The sequence below is a fragment of the Neophocaena asiaeorientalis genome, unplaced genomic scaffold, assembly GCF_003031525.2.
Source record: "Neophocaena asiaeorientalis asiaeorientalis breed wild unplaced genomic scaffold, Neophocaena_asiaeorientalis_V1.1 scaffold451, whole genome shotgun sequence".
In the NCBI taxonomy this organism is placed as follows: domain Eukaryota; kingdom Metazoa; phylum Chordata; class Mammalia; order Artiodactyla; family Phocoenidae; genus Neophocaena; species Neophocaena asiaeorientalis.
The window spans coordinates 1217277-1244067 of NW_020171819.1; positions in this window are offsets into that span (position 1 = coordinate 1217277).

Genomic DNA, 26791 nt, shown 5'->3' on the forward strand with positions numbered 1-26791 from the left:
GAACACTTAAAACATATATTATAGGAAAAAGTATTTAAAATGGTAAATACTACAAATGAGTTAGTATTTCCTAGTGACTACTATAAGGATATATTTACTTCATTACCTCTATATCTCTATAAAAATATTACATTTTTTAGTTTTGGCCACTAAATACACATTTAAAGGGGTGGGGGAGGGAAGGATTGGGAGTTTGAGATTAGCAGGCACAAACTATTATATATAGGATGGATAAACAACAAGGTCCTACTGGATAGCACAGGGAACTATATTCAGTATCCTGTGATAAACCATAATGGAAAAGAATGTGAAAAAGAATATATATATATAACTGAATCACTCTGCTGTACAGCAGAAGTTAACACATTGTAAATGAACTGTACTTCAATAAATTGCTTTTAAATGACAAAAAATTACCCATCTGTAGTTGAGGTGTATCCCAGACTTAGATAATATTTTTTAGAATTGAGATATAATTGACATATAACATTGTACTAGTTTCAGGTGTACAACACAGTGATTCAATGTGTAAATATTGTGAAACAATAACCACAATTAGTGGTCAATCTAGCTAACAACTATCATAGTTACATAACACATAGTTACAATTGTTTTTCTTGTAATGAGAACAGTAGGATCTACTCTGTTAGCAATTTTCAAGTATAAAATACAGTATTATTAACTATAGTCACCATGCTGTACGTTACATCGCTCGGATTTATTTATTTTAAGGCTGGAAGTTTGTACTTTTTGACCACTTTTACCCATTTTGCCCACCCCCCATCCTCCACCTCTGGCATCCTCCACCAATCTGTTCTCTGTATCTATGAGTTCAGTGATAACTTTTAAAAATTAGTTGAGAATATTTAAAATTTTTTTTAATTTTTAAAAATATTTTATTAATAGCTTAACTTTTAATCACCCTTGATATTCCTTCTTACATTGGTTATAGTAACTAATTTACTGGTTTATAACAAACACACAGAATGACCTTTCATCTTCATTAATTAGGGCCTTATATAATTCCTACTTACCTGAATCCCTGCTCTGATTCTCTTCCTGACATCCTTGTGACTCTTGCCCTGTATAGCCTTTCAGAGCCTGGAGCTTTCTACTTGACCTCAGGTTCTGTAACTCCTTGTTGTCAAACATACAAGTCCTCACTTTTACCTCCCAACCACAGTGTCTTATACATATTACAAAGATTAAAAGTGACCAAGGAATTTTATCACTATTCTTGCTTCAATCTGGGCTTCTTCTCTGACCATTAACTAGAATTTTCTCTAATTATCTTTTGTACTCTTATAGGTATAAATGGTCAATGATCATACAGACTTTCTTAATTTATTCTATTCTAATGAAAACAAAGATAAGGACATGGCATCTGATGTTGTACTGGAGAGGTTACTTTACATTACTGAAATTTTGATAAGTAATCATTTCTGTGTAATGTACCAACTTTAAATTCAGCAATTATTAAATAAATCCTTTAAATATATATTATACATTGTTTCCTTGTAAAGAAAAATCAAATTGAATAAAGTAACTGTTTAAGATATAAGAGTTATCATTAGGAAAATTATACTTTAGGAAAATAGATGATGAAGAAACATTCTGGAAACTGGAAAACTGGCAATCGGGGCAAAATATTTAATAGAACTGTTACTTGAGAAAATTTGGAAGTCTAAAATTTTCCCTTCTGAACCTGTGGCTATAGCAAAAGAGTTCAGTAAACCAAATATAAGTAATATTTTTATTGTTGGCTATATTTGGAGAGGTGTTAGAGGGATAAAAGTAAGTCAAGGAAAGAATTGTTAGGTTTGAAAGAAGAAATGAAATGAAATAGAAAATTTGAGCAATCTAGGGCTTTTCAAAGTCATAAAAGCCAATTGATTTGAGACCCCTAAGTCCACCCCCACCAAAGGAAAAAAAAATTGAGAAAATCTTCCAGATAAACATCCAGTAACATTTTAAGCGAGTAAATTTGAATCAGGGCTAATATCAGACTAAAAGTGTGATATCTGTTAAACCTTTTAGATGAATAAAATATTTCAGAGCAAATGCCTGATCAAGCCTTTCCCAAGGAATCACAACGGCTTTAAGGTAGTCTGGTTTAAATTGAGAAAGAATAAAACTACAGGCAAAAAATAGAAAAAATATAACATATTCACAAACTAAAATGTGAAAACAACGGTGAGAGTGGTTCCTGGAAAACTGGAGATGCCAGGAATCAAATAGATACAAACTGTACAATGTTTGTGTGAGAGTTGTACCTCCAAGAAACCACAAGCAAGTTACGGTTGTGACTGTTTGAGACTTAGAACTGTGGACATCCAATCTCCTTCAGGAAGAAGCATCTTAAAAATATGCAAACCATTCAAGGAGTATATGTACCCAAGGTACACTTCATCCTGAGTTTTAGAAAGTTAATAGAAAAAGAAGGTCTCCCGGAGAAATCATGGAGTAAAATGAACAAAGCAGTGTAGAAGACAAAAGTTGGGTAGAATCAAGGAACATTCTTTTTCCACAGGATTGCAGCATTCATAGTATTTTCCTAGTAGGAGGATTTCAGAATTGCCCTATTTCCCATAAATTAGAGTGATTGCTGAGGCTATTCTGTCCCTGTCTACTATCTTCTTGTGAGTATGAAGTAATAGGTAGCAGTATTGTTCATAGGTTGCTGTATAAAGAAAACACATCCAGATCCGATATAGAAATTGCCACAACATAAAATCTTCTCTTACTACAGTTGAAACCTTTATCATGTGACAACATCCTTTTTTGTTTAGAACACAATAGTACATAGTTCCATCAATTGGAAAGACGTTACTGCACCCTAAGTCCCATATTCCTTTCTTCCTTCCCAATCTTACCAAAAATTTGCTACAAATATTTTTCCATGTGAAAGAGAGAAACAACTAAAGAGAGACACAATTAAAAGAGAGAAACAATATATGAAAATGTGGTTAACATCACTAATCATCAGGGAAATATATATCACAATTTCTTTATCCATTTATCCTTTGATGGTCATTTATTTTGGTTGTTTCCATGTCTTGGCTATTGTAAATAATGCTGCAATGAACATGGGGGATGCAGATATCTTTTTGAGATAGTGATTTCATTTCCTTCAGATAAATACCCAGAAGTGGGAATATTGGATCATCTGGTAGTTCTATTTTTAATTTTTCAGGAACCTCCTTACTGTTTTCCATAATGATGGTATCGATTTACATTCCCATCAAGAGTGCACAAGGATTCCCCTTCCTCCCCACCCTCGCTTACACCTGTTAATCTCTTCTCTTTTTGATAATAATGATTCTAACATGTGTGAGGTGAAATCTCATTATGGTTTTTATTTTGCATTTCCCTGATGATTAGTGAAGTTATATGTCAATTATATCTCAATAAAACTGGAAAAATTAAACAAAATCACATGGGTGAGTTGGTAAATCCACAATTGTAAACAAAACATTTAATATGCCTCTATCAAGATACAGGGATATAAAAACAAATCATGAAAGGTATAGGCAACTTAAATAACATATTAACATGCTTTTGCGGGTCAGGATGGTAGAGTGCAAGACACTGAACTCACCTCCTCCCAGGGGCACACCAAAATTACAATTGCTTACAGAGCAACTATTTAAGAGAAGAATCCTAAGATTAGTAGAACAGATTTTCTGTAACCAAAGATATAAAGGAGTCACAGTGAGACAGGTAAGAGGGGCAGAGACATGGTATAGTCGAACCCACACCCTGAATTGGCAACCCACAGAAGGAAGAAGCATCACAACTGCAGAGGTCCTCCCCAAGGAAAGAGGGTTCTGAGCCCCACATTGGGCTCCCCAGCCTGGGGGTCCTGCGTTGGGAAGATGAGCCCCCAGAACTTCCATCTTTGAAAACCAGTGGGGCTTACATTTAGGAGAGCTGGCGGGTTATAGGAAAGAGACTCTGCTCTTAAAGGGTGCCACACGTTCTGAGACCCAGGGTAGAGGTAATAGATTGAAAGGAGTGTAGGTGAAACCCACTTGCTGACCTTGGAGAGCCTCATGGAGAGGCAGGAGGCAACTAGGACTCCCCCTGGAGATGGATTCACTGGTGGCAGCCATTTTGAGGAGCTCAATCCACCTTGATGACATGGGTGCTGGTAAGTGCTATTTTGGAATCCTCCTTCCAGCCTACTGATGCCAAGGGCTTGCCCCACCCACCATCTGGACCACAGCAGGTGCATGCCTCCAGGCCACGCTGCCAGCCATGCAGGGAGCCTGTCCCATGTACCAGCAGGCTCATAGCAGCCACACACCACCAGGCCACACAGCCAACTTTGGAAGAAGACTACCCCACCTTTCAGCAGGCCCATAGCCACCATAAGAGTTAGGATTTTGTAGCCAACCAGGAATGAGTCACACCTACTAAAATGCCCACAACAGAATGGTGTATGCAGTGCACATGGGGGGCACCTCTAGAGCACATAGTTCTAGTGACCAGAGGTGAGTATGCTGCTGGGTTCCATAGTATGTCTTCTATGCAAGGTCACTTCTCCAAGATCAGGTGACATAACCCACCTACCTCATACATACAAATAAGCACAGAGAATTAGGCAAAATGAGGAGACAGAGGAATATGCTTCAAACAAAGAAACAAAGTGCAAACCCAGAAGGAGAACTAAATAAATTAGAGATACTCAATCTACCCATTAGTTAAAAGTAATGATGATAAAGTGCTCAATGAACTTGGAATAAGAATAGATGAACACAGTGAGAATTTTAACAGTTAGAAAACATAAAGAAGAACCAAACAGAGCTGAAGAATATAACTGAAATAAAAAATACACTAGAAGGTATCAACAGTAGATTACATGATATAGAGGAACATATCAGAGACCTAGAAGACAGAGTAGTAAAAATCACCCAAACTGAATAGAAAAAAGAATTTTTAAAAAGTGAGGATAGTTTAAGAAACCTCTGGGACAAAATCAAGTGTACTGACATTTGCATTATAGAAGTTATAGGAAAAGAAAAGAGAGAGAGAGAGAAAGGTGCAGATACCTTATTGGAAGAAATAATAGCTCCATCCAGGTCTAGTATGCACAGAGAGTCAAACAAAATACATATTCCCAGCTGCAGAACTGGTATTGCTTATCTCAGCAAAAGAGATTGTTTGCATGGAAAGATTAATAACACTGATTAGCTTTCTAATATTTTGCACTTTGGGAAATGTTTTTTATGTGATTATATTTAAAATTTTAGTAAAAACTGAAATAAAGGGCTTCCCTGGTGGCGCAGTAGTTGAGAGTCTGCCTGCCGATGCAGGGGACACGGGTTCGGGCCCTGGTCTGGGAAGAACCCACATGGCGCGGAGCGGCTAGGCCTGTAAGCCATGGCCACTGGACCTGCGCGTCCGGAGCCTGTGCTCCGCAACAGGAGAGGCCACAACAATGAGAGGCCTGCATACCGCAAAAAAAAAAATTGAAATAAAACCATATTGACCAGTTGCCTAAAAAAAAAAAAAAAAAAAAATCCCAAGAGGTTCACACAAAGATACATTATAAAGTGGCAAACATTAAAGATAAAGAGAGAATCTTGAAAGGAACAAAGCAAAAGCAACAAGAAAACTCCTAGATGACTCTTCAGCAGAAACTTTACAGGCCAGAAGTGAGTGGCACTATATATTTAAAGTGATGAAAGGAAAAAAGCCTACAACTAGGCTTTCCATATAAATTTTGAATCCATATATCAATATCTACAAAAGAGCCAGCTGGGATTTTGATTGGGGATAATTCCCCTTTAAAAACTACATTCCTTTTGTTAGAATCTTGCTGACTTCTTCATATATGAAGAAATATGAGGGTGAGTCCTTTATTTCTCCTTTAAGTTTTTCTCTTATTCTGGATCAACTGTTAGCAGTTTCTATTAAGGTCCAGGTATTAGGGATATAAGTCTCAAAATAGACTTTATGGGCCTCCTACACTTACCTAGAATGTGGGCCACAAAAATGTAAGTAGTTAGCAGTTAGGTCCCAATTCATGCCCCCTTTCTTTGAAGGTCAGAATAAGAAATTATACCTTTTGAAATGAAAGGGAACTTCTGGAGACATATGATTTAGAGTAAGCAGAAATTTTTTTCCTTCAATTTGTTTTAATAAGAACAGGCTATCTATATTTCTTTGAATATTCCAATACAGAACAAATTCTATTTATGCTTGTCATATTCATGAGACAAACTAAGAAGAAATAATATAAAAAAGAGCAAGTTGTGAATACTAAAAATAGGACTGTATAAAAAGAGTTTTGAAATATCAAGTCACATGAAGATGTTTCCACTTCTAACATTAAAATATGCATTTTGATCTGTTGTCATGGAGGACATAGCTTTAAGTTGTAATAGCAAAGTAAAGTTAAAATAGATTATTTTTGTTAATCTGAATGCATTTTGATATAATAAATGGCAAAACTAAACAGCTGTCACTCATCTTAGAGAAGCAACATTAATTAGCTCCTTAAAAATATTTGTAATTTAAGACAACACACTTGAAAAATAGTAACTTCCTAATTAGGATAATGGATTTAGTTAAGGAAAAAATCTTAAGTATTAGAATCTCAAACTTACAAATACTAAATATTTCAGTTGTGGCTATTTAATATCTGAGCAATGTAGTCAATCTTTAATGAAAAAAAAGCTTGCTAATTACAATGATGAAAACATAGATTTAGGGCTTCCCTGGTGGCACAGTGGTTGAGTCCGTCTGCCAATGCAGGGGACACGGGTTTGTGCCCCGGTCTGGGAAGATCCCACATGCCGCGGAGCGGCTGGGCCCGTGAGCCGTGGCCGCTGAGCCTGCGCTCTGCAATGGGAGCGGCCACAGCAGTGAGAGGCCCGCGTACCGCAAAACAAACAAAAAACCCCATAGATTTATTATCTTTATTTGTAAATTTTTATCTTTATCTTTATTTATAAATTTATTTAACCCCAAATTATCCTGAAGCTGTTTGTTCTCCTGTATCTTTTTACCATGTTGTCTTTTTGTTGCTTAGTTTTATTTCTATTTCCTAGTAGTGGTATAAAACTCTTTTAATGAAAGAGTTTGCTAAAATTTCATGTTGATATTTCCAGTGAATATCAGTTGAAGTAGTTTAGAGGAAAATAGTAACAATTCAACTTAAATTTATTATCATCATTAAAACATTTGACATTTTGCACATGTAAATTACGTTAGCATCAAGTTAAATATTTTAGCCCAGGTCACTTTAATAATATCCTTAGCCTCCTCCCCAATAACTGGAAAATATTTTAGATTCCTTCCATTTGTGATCTATTCTCCAAAGCAAAAATTGAAGTTCTATATTAAATTCAGTTTTTGTCAATCTATTTTATGCAGGCATATTTGAAAATGCTACAATGCAATTGGAAGCAAATATTATATTGGAATGTTTACAGGTTTCACACATGAAATATCCTTGGAAAATCATTCAGAAACTGCTAAATGATAATGACTTTGCTATGAAAGTGACTATAAAATTAACCATAGCAGAGGTTATAGACCATTTGGCAACCAACCTAAAAGGAAAGAAAGGTCAAGTATTAAATTGCATCAGGCTAGGAAATCTCACCACAAAACATTTTCAAGGATATGAAGTGTTAAAATAGACTCCTACTGGGGCAATGACTGAATCTTCCACTACATATTCACAGTAAAAGCCCAATTTAAATGCTAGGAAATAAATTGTTCCCCCCCCAACCAAATTAGGTTGAAACCATAACCCTCCAATGTGATTGTATTTGAAGATGTTTTTTTAAGTGGTAATTAAGGTTAAATGAAGTCATAAGAGTAAAGCTCTAATCTGATAGGTAGTCTTACAGCAGGAAGAAGGAAGATCTCTCTACCCATGCAGAAAGAAATCACGTGAATACAGTGCAAGATGGTGGCCACGTACAAACCAAGAGAAGAGGCCTCAGATGAAACCTATTTGCAGCATTTTGAACTTGGTTTTCCCAGCCTCTAGAGCTGTGAGAAATACATTTGTTATTTAAAGCCACTAGTCTATGGCAATTGGTTATGGCAGCCTGAGCAGACTAAAAGAATAAATTACACTAAAACTGAGTTTTAACAATTAAACATATTAGTATGTAATAAGAAAAAAAACACTTGACTTCTAACTTCAATAAATGTGCTCAGAATTTTTGCGCTACCCATTCTAGAAAATTAAATATTGCTTAATATGTAACATGTACTTTGTAAAGTGCTTCAAACAATTTTTTCTGCTTTCATTGAAAATGTTATACTATAACAGTCTGGATCCATGGATCTGGAAGGAAAATGAAAAAGCTTCTTTTCCTTCAGCAATGAAAACGGCAATAGGATGAAGGAGCAATACATAAAGAAGATTGTTAGAGTTTTAGAAAAAAACTGAGAGGCATTCCTTCTGAAATTCAGATTGTGTGGTTCTGAGTTGAATGATACTATGAAATCAACAAGTAGACAGAAAAAAGAACTGCTTATATAAAAGTGCCAGGTATACCTGACCCCAGGATTAAGGACTTTTTTTTTTTTTCGGGCCTTCTTCTATTAGGGTGACAACTCTGCTTCACTAGTGAGGCACTGAGTGGTGATGGCAGTCCCTGATCTCCTCAGCTTGCGTCTCCTGGGTTGGAACTCCCACCCTAAGAGTCAGATATGCTGAGGGCTATCAAAGCCCATCAAAGTCCTTGGCCTGCCATGCCGAGGATAGAGCTTCCATCTTACAAGTGGAGGATGAGTAGAGGGTAGGAGGCCCACATGTCTCAGATGTACATTCTTAAAATAATGCTGCTGCAACATGGGGGTGAGAGTGATGAGACATGCTGGTCACCTGCCCCTCCCACAAGAACCATCCCCCTAGACTGGAAGTTGCTGTGGGAAGGAAGCCCCATATTCTTGGCTATATCTGCCTGTGTAAAGCCTCTATCACACTGAGATGGGGACACTTCAAATCAAAGAAGGAGCATGCAAGATAGAATCAAGGCAAAAAACGTAGAGTATGTTCTCACAAATGAGAAAGAGCCACTGTGTCTGAAGCTATGGTGGCAGAGCAAAATGAGCTCAAATATTCAGGTGTGGTAGGCAGGTCAGGTGGGTCAGAGAAGTGTAGGTCCTATTAAAATGTTTGAACAAAGATGTAAATGACTAATTAAAACTTTGCCTTTCTACCCAGGAATTTTTTAGTATTAATAAAATTCAACTACATAAATGAATAGTACAGTAATCGGAGAACTCTGGATTGCTAACAGCAGGTGGTAAAAAAGGGCCTTTGACCATATTAAAACAGAATCAAAAGAAATTTTCTCATTCCATGAAAATGTTGGCTAATTTTTTGTGTAATCAAACATATTTACCAGTCCTGAGGATAGGAGAAAGAACCCCAGAAAGGCATGAAGTTAAATTTTAAATCAGCTGATCCAAATGGGGATTTGAATTCAGTATATACTTTATAGAGTGGAAACTATGTGGATTTCTATGGTTTACCGTATGTTTGGTCTCAGCAAGGTGATGACTGAGGTACATACCCACCACTTCCCTGGAAACCCTACTTCATGCTGCTCTACAGATAACATTAACTCTTTGTATTTGTTTGTTAATTAAATTTCTTATTTATTTTCTAATATGATATTCATTCAACACACATGTATTTGGGGCTTACTCCTAGTGCATATGTTATATCAGATGAAAAGATCTGTCTGATATTTAGAGTTACGACTATATAAAAAGGAATTTATAAATAACATATTTAGAAAATTTCATAAAGATCCAGTTTGATGAGCATTGCCTTGCACAATTATGTGTTTGAAAACAATAAATACATTCTAACATATTCAGGGAAAAAAAATGAGAGAAAATGAGTTAAGTTGTGATACTCTGTGCGAACAAAATGGACATAAGTCTCCATATTTGCATTTTTACCGTGTCCTTTTCACCTCAATATCATTTTGAGATAAATTAGGCATGCCACACATGTGCAAGTGTTAAGAATTATAATAAAGGTGATATAGGACAGCTAGTTCCCTTTGTAACTATAAGGTGGTGAATGTGGAGCTTCAGTTGTTATGGCAACCTTCAATTAATGAAAGTATCATCAAAGTCATCTCTCTACAATATTTAATAAGTTATTTCCGTTAAACATGATTGAATGTTCCTTTCTGAATTCAATGACATAGCTGATGTTAAAAGCCATATTTTTAAAGAATGAAAATAACTATATCCTCAATTGTTTAACAGAGAAAAGTCTTTCAAAATCTTCTCTTAAAATTAATTTTTTATAAAGACAGCTGCAACTATGTTGCTAATAAAATATTAATAGCTTCTACATAGTTAGTCCTTCGTGTAGATTTATGGATCATTATGGAGTTTCCATTAAGCTAGTGTGGTCAGATTTGATGATGATGATGGTGGTAATGATGATGACTGACAGAAAATTCTGCTAATATTAGTAGCATTAACTGACTGATAAAATACTAACAGATAATTTTATTTCTATCAAAATAACCTTCTCCAAACTCTCTCACAAACTCATTAACATAAACAATAAGCTGAAAATCCAAAGGTTATTATATCAATGGATGTAGTGTTGAGAAATGACTTGAATTTATAATGACTAATACTCATAGAATGACTTTTCATATATTATCTTAGTCCTCAACACATGTAAGGTAGATTTCATTATTCCCATTTACTAGATTGGGAAAATGAGACACCAAGAGCCAAAATTAAAGTAGTATTTTACAGCTCACACAATGAGTATGTGAGGAAGCAAGTGTTTGTGCCAAGTCTGTCCAATGCCAAAATCTGTCCTCTGTCCATCAGGCCATGCTATCTCCTGAGAATCATTTTGAGGTTATGACCTAAAAATAATATCATAACATGTATGAGTCTACAAACTACTACCACAAAATTCCAGTGTCCTTATTTCACTACCTGCTAAATGATAAAAATGAATATCTGTTTATTCGCTGTAAGCTAATAATGCTTAAGGTTTAATACTCAAGTCTTAAAATCTCCTTGGAGCACAACCCAGGATGATGTAAAGAGTAACTGGAGCATGATTAGAAAAGAAAATATTCTGATTCAATGATCAACAATGTGAACCTTGGGAAGGAACCTAAAAGCTACAACCTGGGGCTTCCCTGGTGGCGCAGTGATTGAGAGTCCGCCTGCTGATGCAGGGGACACGGTTTCGTGCCCTGGTCCGGGAAGATCCCACATGCTGCGGAGCGGCTGGGCCCGTGAGCCATGGCCACTGAGCCTGCGCGTCCAGAGCCTGTGCTCCGCAACGGGAGAGGCCACAACAGTGAGAGGCCCGCGTATCGCAAAAAAAAAAAAAAAAAAAAGCTACAACCTAAAATAATAGGATTGTTTAGTAACACAGATGTAAATAAAGTCTGAGGAAAGTGTCTTTAAAAAGTGACTCTTTAAATTTTTTCCTTATATGTACAAAAAATTAACCCCAAATAAAAGTGAGATTGTCTTTTCTTGTTGACATAACCAGGAAGGCTGAATCAGTTTTAATCTACAGCACTGTAGGCATTGGAACATTGAATACATGTTTGTCCTTTTTGTGCCAGCAATTATAAATGCGTTTGGAACAGAGTCCTGGGCTGAAGCCCTAGCTTTTCCAAAACTGGTTAAATTCCTTAAATAATGATAATATTAAAAATGAAATCAGCATGTGCTGATCACCTATAATATGCTAGATGTGCTAGCTAAATATACTTTACATGCATTTTCAGATTACAAAAAATGTACCACAGGAAATTAACCACTTCACCTTCAGGTTCCCTATTGAAATGGAAGGATAATGTCTACCTTCCATTTTATGGAGACAGTACATATGTGATTAAGAGTATAGCCACTTGGTCAGATAATCTAGGATTTGAATTCCAGCTTTTCCAGCTTATACCTCTGTGATCTTGGACAAAGCACGATGGGCCTTATATTTGGGGAAACAAAATAAATTTTATTTATTTTGTATATTGGGAAAAAATAAAATAATTGCTTCACAATACTACAAAGCTACAGTATTCAAAAGAGCATGGTATTGGCATTAAAAACAGACATGTGGATCAATGGAACAGAATAGAGAGCCCAGAAATAAACCCACATACCTACAGTCAATTAATCTTCTACGAAGGAGAAATAAACCCACATACCTACAGTCAATTAATCTTCTACGAAGGAGAAATAAACCCACATACCTACAGTCAATTAATCTTCTACGAAGGAGAAATAAACCCACATACCTACAGTCAATTAATCTTCTACGAAGGAGATAATTGGCATTAAAAACAGACATGTGGATCAATGGAACAGAATAGAGAGCCCAGAAATAAACCCACATACCTACAGTCAATTAATCTTCTACGAAGGAGATAAGAATATACAATGGAGAAAAGACAGTCTCTTCAGCAAGTGGTGTTGGGAAAGCTGAGCAGCCACAGGTAAATCAATGAAGTTAGAACACTCCCTCACACCATACAAAAAATAAACTAAAAATGGCTTAAAGACTTAAATATAAGACATGACACCATAAAAATCTTAGAAGAGAACATAGGCAAAACATTCTCTGACATAAATTGTACCAATGTTTTCTTAGGTCAGTCTCCCAAGGCAATAGAAATAAAAGCAAAAATAAACAAATGGGACTTAATCAAACTTACAAACTCCTGTACACAAAGGAAACCATAAACAAAACAAAAAAACCTACAAACTGGGAGAAAAAATGTGCAAATGATGCGACTGACAAAAGCTTAATTTCTAAAATATACAGACAGCTCATACAACTCAATAACAAAAAAACAAACAACCCAATTGAAAAATGGGCAGAAGACCTAAATAGACATTTCTCCCAAGAACATATAGAGATGGCCAATGGGCACATGAAAAGATGCTCAACATCACTAATTATTAGAGAAATGCAAATCAAAACTGCAATGAAGAATCACCTCACACTGGTCAGAATGGCCATCATTAAAAGTTGACAAATAACAAATGCAAAGAGGGTGTGGTAAGAAGCGAATCCATCTACACTGTTGCTGGGAACGTAAATTGGTGCAGCCACTATGGAAAATAGTATGGAGCTTCCTCAAAAAACTAAAAATAGAGTTTCCATATGATCCTGCAATCCCACTCTTGGGCATATATCTGGAGAAAACTATAATTCAAAAAGATACATGCACCCCAATGTTCATTGCAGCATTATTTACAATAGCCAAGACATGGAAATAACCTAAATGTCCATCAACAGATGAATGGATAAAGAAGATGTGGCACATATATACAATGGAATACTACTCAGCCATAAAAAGAGAATGAAGTAATGCCATTTGCAGTAACATGGGTGAACCTAGAGATTATCATACTAAGTGAAATAAGTCAGAAAGAGAAAGACAAATACCATATAACTTATACATGCAATCTAAAATATGACACAAATGAACTTTTCTATGAAACAGAAACAGACTGACAGACATAGAGAATGGACTTGTGGTTGCCAAGTTGGTGGGGGTTGGGAGTTTGCGATTAGCAGATGCAAACTATTACATATAGAACTGATAAACAGCAAGGTTCTACTGTATATATAGCACAGGGAACTATATTCAATGTCCTCTGATGAACCATAATGCAAAAGAATATGAAAAAGAATGTATATTAAAAAAGAATATATATGTATGTATAACTGAATCACTTTGCTGTACTGTAGAAATTAATACAACATTGTAAATGAACTATACTACAATAAAATAATTTAAAAAAACAAGTCACAGCTTCTGGAGTTTTACTGAGGATTAGATATAGCTGAATAAGATTAAAAAAATAATTGCTTCATAGGATTGTTTAGAGTATTAAATGCATGTGACCATCTTAACATGGTGCCTGGCATATAGTCAATGCTCAATAAATATTAGTCATTATTATTTTTTTTTTTTTTTTTGCGGTACGCGGGCCTCTCACCGCTGTGGCTCCTCCCGTTGCGGAGCACAGGCTCCAGACGCGCAGGCTCAGCGGCCATGGCTCACGGGCCCGGCCGCTCCGCGGCATGTGGGATCTTCCCGGACCGAGGCACGAACCCGTGTCCCCTGCATCGGCAGGCGGACTCCCAACCACTGCGCCACCAGGGAAGCCCAATATTAGTCATTATTATTCATAATAACATTATTGTCATGTGAAGGTCATCAGGCACAGAGGAGGTACTTGCCAGAGAGTAAATACCTTCATTCTTTCAGTGTGACTTACTGCTATAGACCGTATACCAATTAATTAACCTGAACAGGTAAAGGCACTGAAGAGATCACAACAGAGTAGCCTAAAATTAAGTTCAATTTCATAATCATTTATTGAATGATTTTTGTTTTGTTTTGCTTTATAATGCTTTTTGTTTTGTTTTGTTTTATAATGACTACCACCACAACAAAAATGTCCAAATTTAGTGAGTGAATTTGGAGTAAGAGTATATAGGACAGTAAGTATTGGGTTGAATCATATGAAATTGTTGATGTTTCTCTTTTAACTCCTCCTCTTTTAAAGAGTAATATTTATTAATTTTCTACGTATATTAAATTATCAACCCCCAATGATTACTTGATATAGAAACTTCTATTATCCTTATTATATAATGAAGAAACTAAGCTAAAAAGAGGTTAAGAAAATTACCCAAAGGTTTTCATAGAAAAGTCGGATTAATTAAATCTTAATTTTTATTCAAATAACACCAAGTTTCTAAAAAAATAGAAATAAAATAACCAAAATGATTAATTATAAGTTTACATTAGGTGTCAAATATATTTTTAAAAAGAATTGTATTTTATTATTCTTTTTCATTTTGAATATTTCAGTGAATTCATTTTTTATAATTCTACAGAAGTAACCATACTTTATTTGGAACTCACACTGTTTACCTGAAAACCATTTTTAAATAATTACTTTTAAGTAGCTAACTTTGAGGGGCTATTAAGTGTGAGGATTATTTTAAATGCTTCTCATCGATAAATTAATTTTGTTATCACAACACTCCTGTATGATAGATACTAATTAACCTGTATTTTACAGATTAACATTTTGAGGCAAAAAAGAGGTTCAATGACCTGCCCAAGGACACTTGACAAAATGTGGCATAGTCTAGATTTGAACTTATACATCTGATTCCAGAGAAATCTCTCTTAATCATTATGCTGAACAAATGAGACCAGCACCTACATATAAGTGAAGAATAGTATGATAAGAAGGGAAATCTATTATATTGGAAGTAGGTAATATATTTTAGGTTTACTTAATAAAAATGGAATATGTCAAATAAGGGAATTTGTTGGAGTTTTTTTTAAAGAACCTGTCAAGTTATGGAGAAAGAGACTGTGCAATTTGAAAATCACATATCCATGACAGAGATTTAAGCCAAGAAGAAAAATGGAATCAACCAAATGGCACATCAAGTGCATTGCATACAACTCCCTTTTGAACCATTTATGTGACTCTTTTTTCTTATTTACAATATTTTATTGCAAAAATCCACATGCAAATGAGTTAAACAGTAATTAGAGGTAGAAAGCCACATGATCTAGATAGATTCTCCTATGAAAGATTAGAAGAGGAATTTGATTGGAAGGAGTGTGTTATTGTTCCTGCACAAAGAATGTGATGTGAACAATTTCAATATGACTTGTAACTAAATGAGATTGTGCTGAGTATAGGAGCTCTGGAACTTCTTGGGTTCCAATGACTTATGATATCTCCAGAGCTGAATATTCTTGGCAATGTAAATAAACCAGCTGCTCATGAATCCAAGTTGCCTCATCTATTCTCCCTAGTTGTTACTACTGCATAGAAACAGTTCCTAAAGTGGAGAATGGTAGAGATAATTGTATTGATGGATTTGGGGAATCAGCTTAGGTTGCAAGTGATTTTAGCAGCTCTATTTCTTGTTTTTCCATGCTCTTTTTGTTCAACAATGAAGGTCAAGTCCACGTGACTAAAACATGATTACAATTGCTAATTGTTCAGTGTGGAATAAAGGCTTGCTTCTCTTCAAGCAGAAGAAGACTTTCTTGTCAGAAAATGGTCTTGGGGACATGAGGAAATCAACTGCTAATTACCACTTAGTTGTCTTGCAAAGTTCAGAGCACTGATGAACTTTGTTGGGTACTCCTATCCATATCAAATCTTAGCAGGCCCTGCATATTAGCACCACCCAGAAGAGCTCTTTCGAATATCATATCCTGATGTCTCATGATCACTTCTCTGTGGCCCAGTAAGGGCAAATGATGGCAATTGGGTCAGACTCCTCTTCATTTGGGGGCTCCCAGAGATTCTAAAGTATCACATCAGTCCATTTAGCCCTTAAGAACTTGCTAAATTTTAGTTATTTTCTTCTTACAAACTTTTATGGTAATTACTTCTTCATCCCATGATTTTCCCAGTGAAACAGTTTGCATGTCTCTTTTCTGCAAGGAGCTTGTCATCGTTTGGAATCCAGTTCACCTAGTCAACTTGTGACTTTAGTCTCGCATGGGCTTAAAAAATTATGATTTTGAAGGTTTCCCACTTTTTAAGGATAGGAATGATCTTCAACTGTGGCATTTTTAACCTTATGCAAAAGCAAAACTACCTGATTTCTTATGGAAGTTAATTAACATACATGAACTGAGGAACTCCTAAAACCTAACGAGTCACACTATATCTTAAGCAGTTAAGTCCAAGAGTTTCAATCAAGAATTATTATATCAAATAGAGGGCAACCAAATGTTTTAATCAGAGAAAACCTCAGGGAATCAGATTTTAGATGGATTTTTAAACTTTTAGCTTACAGTATGTTAAATTTCATTAGCCTAATGTGTAAAGATGGCAGTATGTCCATATATACTTAGTGAAAATTTAAGTGCGATTTGTTGAATGATAACTATGTCTAAGGACTGAAATAGAAACTATATGCTTTTTTTTTTAATATAAATATATTGTTTATGTAAGCTGTTATAGCACTTCTAGAGGTATAAAAACTGAAGCAATAAGAATTTAAATAACACCCCAAATGAAATAGCTAAAAAGTTGTTAATATTCAAACTCATACATTTTGATTCTACAGAGGTTCATAACACTCTGCTCTATTACAACTGGCAGATCGATTTGATTATATATACAATATATATATATACAATTATATAATATATATACCCTATATGTATAATTATACGTACAATATATCAATACATACCCTATATATCCAATTTTATATATATATATATCCAATATATATCACACATACAGTACAGTATATCACACATGTATACTGCATATCCATATAATATGTATGATATAGATCCATAAAGAAATCTGGAAAGATTAATTTAAATTTTTAACAATATAAACTTCTGTCTTTGTTAAACTTTATAATAGCTGTTATTTCTCCCTATACAACTACCCCTTTTTTAAAAAAAATCACAACATCTTATCATTCTTACTCTCCCAATCTCTTACTTCTGTTACTTCCATTCTCCATATTCATCATGATCTTCACTTTTTTGTTTTGTTTTGTTTGTTTCCTTCTGACTCTCTAGTGTACCTAGCTTCAATGAATGGTCTCTTAAGCATGGGATCTACCTCAGCTCACATTAATGACTCTGTGTCCAACCCTTTGCTTCTCTTGTCTTATGGATGAGGAAAAGATTTAAGGAAGAAACAAAAGGGAAGGGGGTGAGGAAAAGACAACTATAAGGACAAGAAAGCAAAGGTAGATCAGCTTTTTAAATACTTCTATGTTTATGAGGAAAAATTTCACTTTTTCTAGTAGTAACTTTTTATTCTGCAAGAAATGTAGATCACTCAGTTAAGAAGTCAGGAAGAGAATGGTTATCATAAGGATTTATGTGGAATAATAATCAAAACAATCTCAGGATAATCAACATGTTTCTGATTCTACTGCTCATAATTTTTTCTTTTGCCTGATGAATTCTTACTAATCTTTTAAAACCTAAATTAATGTTTGTGTCTTGTTTGAAGCTAGACTCAACTATAATAGCCAGAGTCCATTGCTCTGAGAAGCAGTATATATTAATGCTATGAAAATTGTTTTTAATGTCAGATAAATTGGTGTTCTAGTTTCATATTCATCACTTAATAATTTTGCAATATTAGGCAAATTACATAATCTTTCTGAGCCTGGATTTCCTAGTTTATAAAATAGGAATAAAGTCTCATAGAATTCAACAGAGACTTGCAAGTTCTAATCAAAGTGCCTGTAATAGAACAAATAATCTAGATTAGCTGTTATTATTATTATTAGTCCCTGTCCACCCATTATGAATTACACATAACTTATTGATGCTATTGTAATGATTATTTACTTGATTTTCATACCCAAAGATTATCCATAATAGAAAATTAATAAGTGCTTGTTTAATTTACTCAATGACTGTTCAAAATACACAAAATTGCTTACTAAGACCAAGAGATGAGAACAAGTTCAGTGTTAAATGATCTGGAAAATAATCAGTAAGTTGAGCCCATTATAATGGAAGTTAATTTTAATGGTTGTTAATGTACATCACTCAGATTTAAATTCTACCATGAATCATGGCCATCTCAAAATATTATTGCAAATTTTGCAGTAGCTTTAAGTATCTTCCTACAAAACTCTAAACATAAATTAATGACTAAAAAATAAACCTTTGTTATAATCCAGATTCTTTATCAATAGGTATTCTATTATGTGAATTTAAAATGTCTTAATGTCAATTTATATAGATTGTATTTTTTTTCACTTTTAGATGGAAATTAAAGGATTGCATACCAATTTCAATATACAGGGTACAAAGAGGGGTGCATCCCATCAACAGTATTATTGCATAATACTGAGGTTATTGTGAGCAGAGTCTGGGAAATTTTGCCATGACCTCATGGAATGGTAGCATAGGAACAATGTTTCCATGACAACACTCTAACCACTTTTTCAAGATGTACTTGTAGATATTCATATTTTGTGATGAGAAAATATAATACATTTTTACCTTGAAAAGTTATCTAAAAATTGTCAGTCTTATCATTATCCATTTTAACTATTATCATCTGAAATTTTAAAAAGATACATCACATTTAAAACATCTTTCTTAAAATAAATACACTAATAATAAATACGCAGACACTCCTACAGGAATTGTGCTTAATATGGGTTCATTTTTGCTGCCAATACTAGATAGATTGCATATAATTCTAGTTATTCATGACAGCTAGCAATAAATGTTATTATTCTAGAACCTAAATTACTGTTTGAAAGCTATAGTCCAATTATTGGAGAGCTGTTTGTTTTTTCAAGTTACAATTCAAATGTTATATTTGTTAATATATTGACAACTCATCCAATTTTAGCTGATTGGATATTCTGTTTAAGAACTTAGATGAAAATCTAAATTATTTTCCTTTTGGTTGCATTCTTCTCAAGAACCTTATAGTGTTCACTACTTTCCTGTGTGATAAGATTATATGAACATTTATTTTGTAAGTGCTAGAATTAAGTGATCATCTCTGAAGCATAGTTCAAAACTGATCATAACTTACAGAATTAATGCTCCACTTGACCTTCTACAAATATTTTATTTAGGAACACTCATATTGGAGAGAGTGTCACTTCTTTTGAAAAGAGGAGGTCAGGTATTTTTTATCCAATTTAATTGTTCTTCTTAATCAGGGAAACCTCAATGATGTAATAAATCGATATCATTTCAAGATGTTACAATTTCATCACGTATTTCTTAATATTTTAAATGCTAACCTCTTTCCAACTCAGGGGAAAATGATTTGCCTAAGGAGAAATACTCATAAATTTTGGTATATTTGAGATGATCAATACCACTCATGTAAAAGATGCCCTAACCACAGTGAAAGTAGTAATTTCAAATTTTTATGAAAAACATTAATTTTATACCTGTGAGGACAGATTACCTGATTGCTTTTCTCTGTAAAGCAATCACTCATTAATGTTGCAACTAACCAAATATCTCTGAAAATGTATTATTGGAAATGTTACTAATTGTCCTACAAAAATATCTTTAGTAATTTTTTAAAATTACTAAATAAATTATATACAACTGTAAACATGCTAAACACATATGTAGATCTAATCCTATACCTTTGATTGTAAGACTTCTGTAATAAATGACAATATGCCATTCTTGATAATGCCAGGAAGTTTTATTTGCTATCTCATTGAGTGAATGCATGCATTATATTTTGGTCTAAGAAGTGTGACGCCATTAACAAATAACCATAACATTGATGTATATCACCTATTCAATGAGCAACTGTATATACCATGTAATTCATTCTAGTAGCTAAGTTTGTTTTTCATTTTAATGGAATTGTTATTTATCTATCATTTTCTAATTGTTTTTTTCTGGCATAATATACGTTTTTTAAAATCTTTTTTTATGTTTTTATTTTTTAATTTTTTTAACATATTTATTGGAGTATAATTGCTTTACAATAGTGTGTTAGTTTCTGCTTTATAACAAAGTGAATCAGCTATACGTACACATATATCCCCATATCTCCTCCCTCTTGCGTCTCCCTCCCACCCTCCCTATCCCACCCCTCTAGGTGGTCACAAAGCATCTAGCTGATCTCCCTGTGCTATGTAGCTGCTTCCCACTAGCTATCTATTTTACATTTGGTAGTGTATATATGTCCATGCTACTCTCTCACTTCATCCCAGCTTACCCTTTCCCCTCCCCATGTCCTCAAGTCCATTCTCTACATCTGCGCCTTTATTCCTGTCCTGCCTCTAGGTTCTTCAGAACCATTTTTTTGTTTTTGTTTTTAGATTCCATATATATGTGTTAAGATGAATGGATAAAGAAGATGTGGCACACATATACAATGGAATATTACTCAGCCATAAAAAGAAATGAAATAATACACTTTTTAAAACAATACTAAAAGTCCATGGGGACATTAAGATATAATAGATGTACATATAATATATACATATACATATATGCATATACATATGTATCAGTATTTGAGTACAGATAAAATGTGAAATCCAGACAGAGATGTTTATCACAGTGTGGTAGAAAGGGATAAGGAGTAGTAGAAATATTTCAAAGTTTCATTTGGTCATTAACAAAACAGAAAGACCGAGATGAGGGAGAAGAGAAAGGGAGAAAGGAAGGAAGGGAGGGAGGGAGAGAGGGAAGAAAGAAGAGAGGGAGGGAAGAATAAAAAAAGCAGTATAGCAAATTAATATATAGTGATAAAGAATATTGTCTCTTAGGTCAGACTGTCTTCTAATTCTAATTTTATTACTGTGACTTGGGCAGGTTATTTAGTGCCTCTAAATTTCAGTTAACTCTAAACAGGCAGAATGATCATACCCCTACATTTGTTATGTTGCAATGATTAAATGAGCAAAAATATAAAGATCATTTCAGAGTATTGTGCAGATAGTATTAAAAATAATATCATTATTTCTTATATTTTCATTGTACACTACCTTTACTATTGTATACATGAAACTTACACATTATACAAATTAATTAGCCATGGATCTATGATGGAAAATACCTTTAAACAAAATGATATATCATCATATATGATCACTCAACAAGCAAATTTTTAGTGTTGCAAAGTAAATGTGAAAAATTTCAGACACAAAACTATCAGGATGTCAGTTACCAGAGATTGCATAGTCATTGATATTTGGCATGGCTTTATTAATTACATCCTAACATAGTAGAATTTACAGTTCATATTCTTTGCTCTTTTGCTCAAATATATCAATACGATTTGAAACAGTACTTTATGTTATGTTTGGATAAAAATAACATATATAGAAATGGACTTGATTTTGCATCAAAGTTTCTGACTGAACAGTATTTAAATAAAGACATAGTATAGTTCATGAATTCCAATTTGTGTCTCATTAATACCCTGTAATATTGTGATCACATGTGTTTGAGAACTGTGGGACTGATCCATAGTGATTTTCAATTAACAAGATATTTAAAAGGCTTGATTTTTAGGCATAAGAACATGGGTTGCTTTGTGAATTGGTGGATAGGTGAGACAGCATAATGCTACCAGATATGAAACCAGATGCCCAGGATAAAGACCATCAGCCCACGGTCTTCAAACTCATGTTTAGAAGTACAGCTGACCCGTGAACAACACAGATTTGAACTGCATGGGTCCACTTACATGCAGACTTTTTGTAATAGTAAATACAACAGTACTACATGATCTATGGTTGGTTGACTCTGTAAATGCTGAACAACAGATACAGAGGATCCTCAGATATGGAGGGCAGACTAAATTATATGTGAATTTTTCCCCACATGGAAGATAGGCACCCCAAATCCTACATTGTTCAAGTACCAACTGTAATTGTATAAATAACTATATGTTACGGCAGTAAAAGCAAGAAAGAGACTGTACCAATGATATATTTGGGGAGAAACAAAATTGAATTAAATTAAAAACATACATATTCCCTCTGCTTTAAAAAAATAACCAGAAAAAAATAGTGACCACACAGAAACACTGCAAGAGTTAAAAAGTAATATAAAATATAGAAAAGACAGATGAATAATACATTTTACAGAGGGAAACACATAATTTCAACAATAAATGTTTCATACTTTCTCAGAATCATTAAAGGTCAAAAAGGAGAAGAAATATTAGATTATTTAAGGACTATGAAATGTGATATAAAAGATTAAGATCCAAGTTGAGGGATAGTTAAACTGAAGTAAACCTATCATGGGACTTAGAAATAAAGGAAAATAAAGACGAGAAAAGGAAGAATAGAAACAAACCTGGTAATGAATCAATGACATGAAGAAAGAATTTGAAATAAACATATAGACTATGGAGAGGAAAGTCATGTAGCTGACAAGAATTAAAGTATAGTGGCGGATGGTGATGAAAAAGACAAAGTATTACAGTAATTCATGTAACAAAAGTAAAGAAGAAAAAGATAGATTATGGATAGATATAGATGATAGACAGAATCAGAACCAAAATAGGGGAAAGTTTTTTTACTTTTCTTTCTTTTTTTAATTTATATGTGATGATAGAAGAAAAAAAATCTGTTGATAGAAAGGAAGTACAATGTTTCTGGAGAAACATACATAGAAAATCAGCAATATGAAAACATATTCAAGTGAAATTACAGAGCTTTGAAATACTGAGACAGAACAAAAGCTATCAAGGCAAAAATAAGCATGCCCACGACATGGGTTGACCTCAGACTTTGCTACAACTACATGTAAAGCTAGGAAATAGTGGAGCCATGTCTATCTGTTTTTGAGGGATAAAGTTATGTCTCAAGAAATTTATATTTAACCAACTTGTAATTCACAGAAGAATATTCTAATACATTTATGGCCTCAGGTAATGCAATTAGAACTCTTAAGGTTTCTTGGAAAAAGTATTAATAAATACACAGAACCTACATTGTTTGCTTTAGGCATAATGTAAAGGATGTTTCAGGATTCCAAAGATGGGTCTCTGTCTGCTGTGTTTTAAACAGAACACTTGTCTTCAGTGAAATGGTAAGCAACATTTAGATATTATCAGTACTGCTATCAGCCCTCTACCAAAGGAGAGATCTTCAAATATTCTTGGCAGTCAACTGTCTGAGCTAATTTTAATAAATGAGTGAACAAAGAGGGATTTACTTGTAACTAATAGACAAGGTCTGAAGGTAAGGCTGGGAACCTGTTTCAAACTGAATAGTGTTTTGATCCATTTTTGTCTTAATCCTTGAGACAGAAAAGGCAGTCTCCAGGCATTGCATATTTCTATTAATATTTGGAATGGATTTATTGGTGACATCCTATCACAATCTACCTATCTCATATAGAAAATTATGTGGAACATTATACTCTACTTCTAATTATATATATATATATATATATATATATATATACACACATATGTGTATATATATATGTATATTACATATACACATATAAGTATATGTATGAAAATCTTTACTCCAAAACTTTAACATTATTATTCCCTTTGTAGTAATATTTGAAAGAAACACAGATATTTGTGTATTTTACTTAATACTCATAATTTATTAATCACATATTTTCCCCAAGGACAAAAAGAAAAATCATTATTTGAATGGCAAGTGATAAAAGATGTCCAGATCCATAGTGAGAAATTTGTCTGACCACCTCCAGTAATACAAAATTCCAAGTCTAGATTGTTTTCTGAGCTCCATCTGTAAATATCAAACCACCTACTCAAAATCTCCACTTACATATCACAAAGATACTTGAAATTGAACATCAAACTGGTTTTAGTATCTTCTTCTAAATCTTCCCCACATCCAAAGTTCAGTTTAAATAAATGCCATCATCATTTACCCAGTTGCTCAAGCTTGAAACCTGTGAGTCATGCATGATTTTTCCTACTACTTCAGCCCCAGATCTCACAAAGCTGTCTACTACAGTCCATCTTTATTGCCACAACTATTATCCGGGTTAACATCATTCTCAATTTATTGGTAATCTTCTAACATCCATTTGCTGAGCCTCCTCCTACAGTCTAGTCTCTCCAGAGCAGAGAATAACCATTTAAAAATGTGATAATGCCGTTTCTTTACTAAGACACTTGCTTCCCCTTGTCTCCACAGTAAAAGACCACTTGCCTCAGGTGGCAGAAGACCCTGCTTGAACAGGGCTCACCTAGCTTTCCAGGAGCACCTCAGGTTACTCTGTTAATGTCATCTCCATTCTAATGCTGGGATTTTACAGTTCTTTAAATGCTCATTATTCCAGTTTTGCCTCTTAGCTAAAGCTATTGTCTGTTCAAAATGTTCTTTTATTATCTATTCTGTTTATCCTTCATGTCTCAGCTCAAACATTTTTTCTCTGAGAAGCCTTCACAAATTAGATCCTTCTTTTCATATATGGGTTGGTATACTTGTTACGAGTTCTCCTGTACTTGAACTATTTGATAATACTTTGAGTATTTGAAAATATTTTTAATAACCAATTGAAAAAATCCTTACCATAGTTCATTACCTATGATGGTAAGGAATGTACCTATTTTTCTTTTTTCTTTATTTGTAATAACTGCTGAATTCCTACCTCTAGCTTATTATCAAGAAATTGACATTTGCATGATTGTATTAAATTTGATTGAGACTATTTCAGTATTCTGAAACTTTATGCCTGATCATTATATAAAAAATTGTGTGATCTGTTAATTTCTAAGTCAAGACTTTATAGATCTACTGTTCTCATGATGTCAATTACATACTTCACATAAACTGAATTCGCATAATATTAAATACTTTACAAGTCATTGAGAGGTTGAACTATGTTCTACCATTAAAACAGGAGGAAGTATTGTGTTTTTGCTGATGTTTATGATAGAAAATTTTAAGAACTAGAAATATGCAAAGAGGGAGATAAAAGACCTACTTATGTTCTCATCTCAGAAATAACTATTACTAACATTTTGCTTTACTTATATACCAGTCACAAATTTCATGTGTGTGTTTATGTATTTGTATTTTGCACTTGAGTGGGAGTTGATATTTTATAACCTTTTAAAAAAATTGTTGTTGTTGTCATTTTATTCCTCATTATACTATAAGCAATTTCTATAAGCAATTTCATCATGCAATTTAATAGTCCCTTCTAACACATAGATACTTATGGTTGCATGGTTCCTTACATGGATACATTGTATTTAATCATCCTGTTATCATTGGATATTTAGCTTATCTTCACTTTTTCACTATTAGAAATATCACCAGTATATGACTGACCATATTGGTATATAAGTCTTCTTGTACATTTCTGATTCTGTTCTTAGGATAAGACCTTAAGAATTGAATACCTCTATCAAAGAGTATGATTTTATTTTTACTTTAGTAGTTTATCTATAAATAGACTAAATTTCATCTCAATAATTTCAAAGTTATTTTACACAAAATCTAAGCATTCCAAAAGAATTTTAACATACAGCAATATAATTCTCCACAAAATTAATATTGGTAATCCTGTGAATGTATGAAGGAAAAAAATCCATTAACCATTAAAATATTAATTTAGAGATAAAATTTTGCTTGTAATTTTAATATCTTATCTGAAAGAATTACAGCCCTTGTGAGTAGATCTGCAATAACACACACAAAGACATGGTATTTAATTTTTACTCCATGAGAACTATTTGTGATTATCACTATTGTCTACAAGTTATATTTGCAAGTTGACAAAGGATGGCAATGCTCTAATGAGTTTTGAAATGATTCTTATATTGCACCAGTTATCTAGAGTGTACCTTTAAAATGAATCTTTTCTAAACGGGTATGTATAAAGCATGCAAATGTCTGAATTTTCAAAAGAAGCAAAATGAACTCTCTTCCAATTCTTGAAATATATTCGTTGGTTTTTGCTCTAGCAACTGCAAAGTCAGGCATCTGTCTGTTACTGTTTGGTGTGGTGTTGAATTTCATGGTTTGTTAATTTTGCAGTTATGTTTACAAAACTAATAAAAGGAAATTAGGCAAGTCTTTTATATTGCAAAATTCAGAATATCCCCTGGGTAGTTTTTTCTTCAGGGAATTAATTTCATATTTTTCTTTTAAGTGAATGAGATAAGTTTCCTGCTTTTTTAAGTTATCAAAACCTATTATGGGTTACTCAAACTTTAGGTTGTTAAAAATAATAAAACTGTGGCTCCACACCATTAATTTTCCAATATTGGTTTCAGAGATTCTTTTACTAGCAGAGGGCAGGATAATATAAAATTTTAC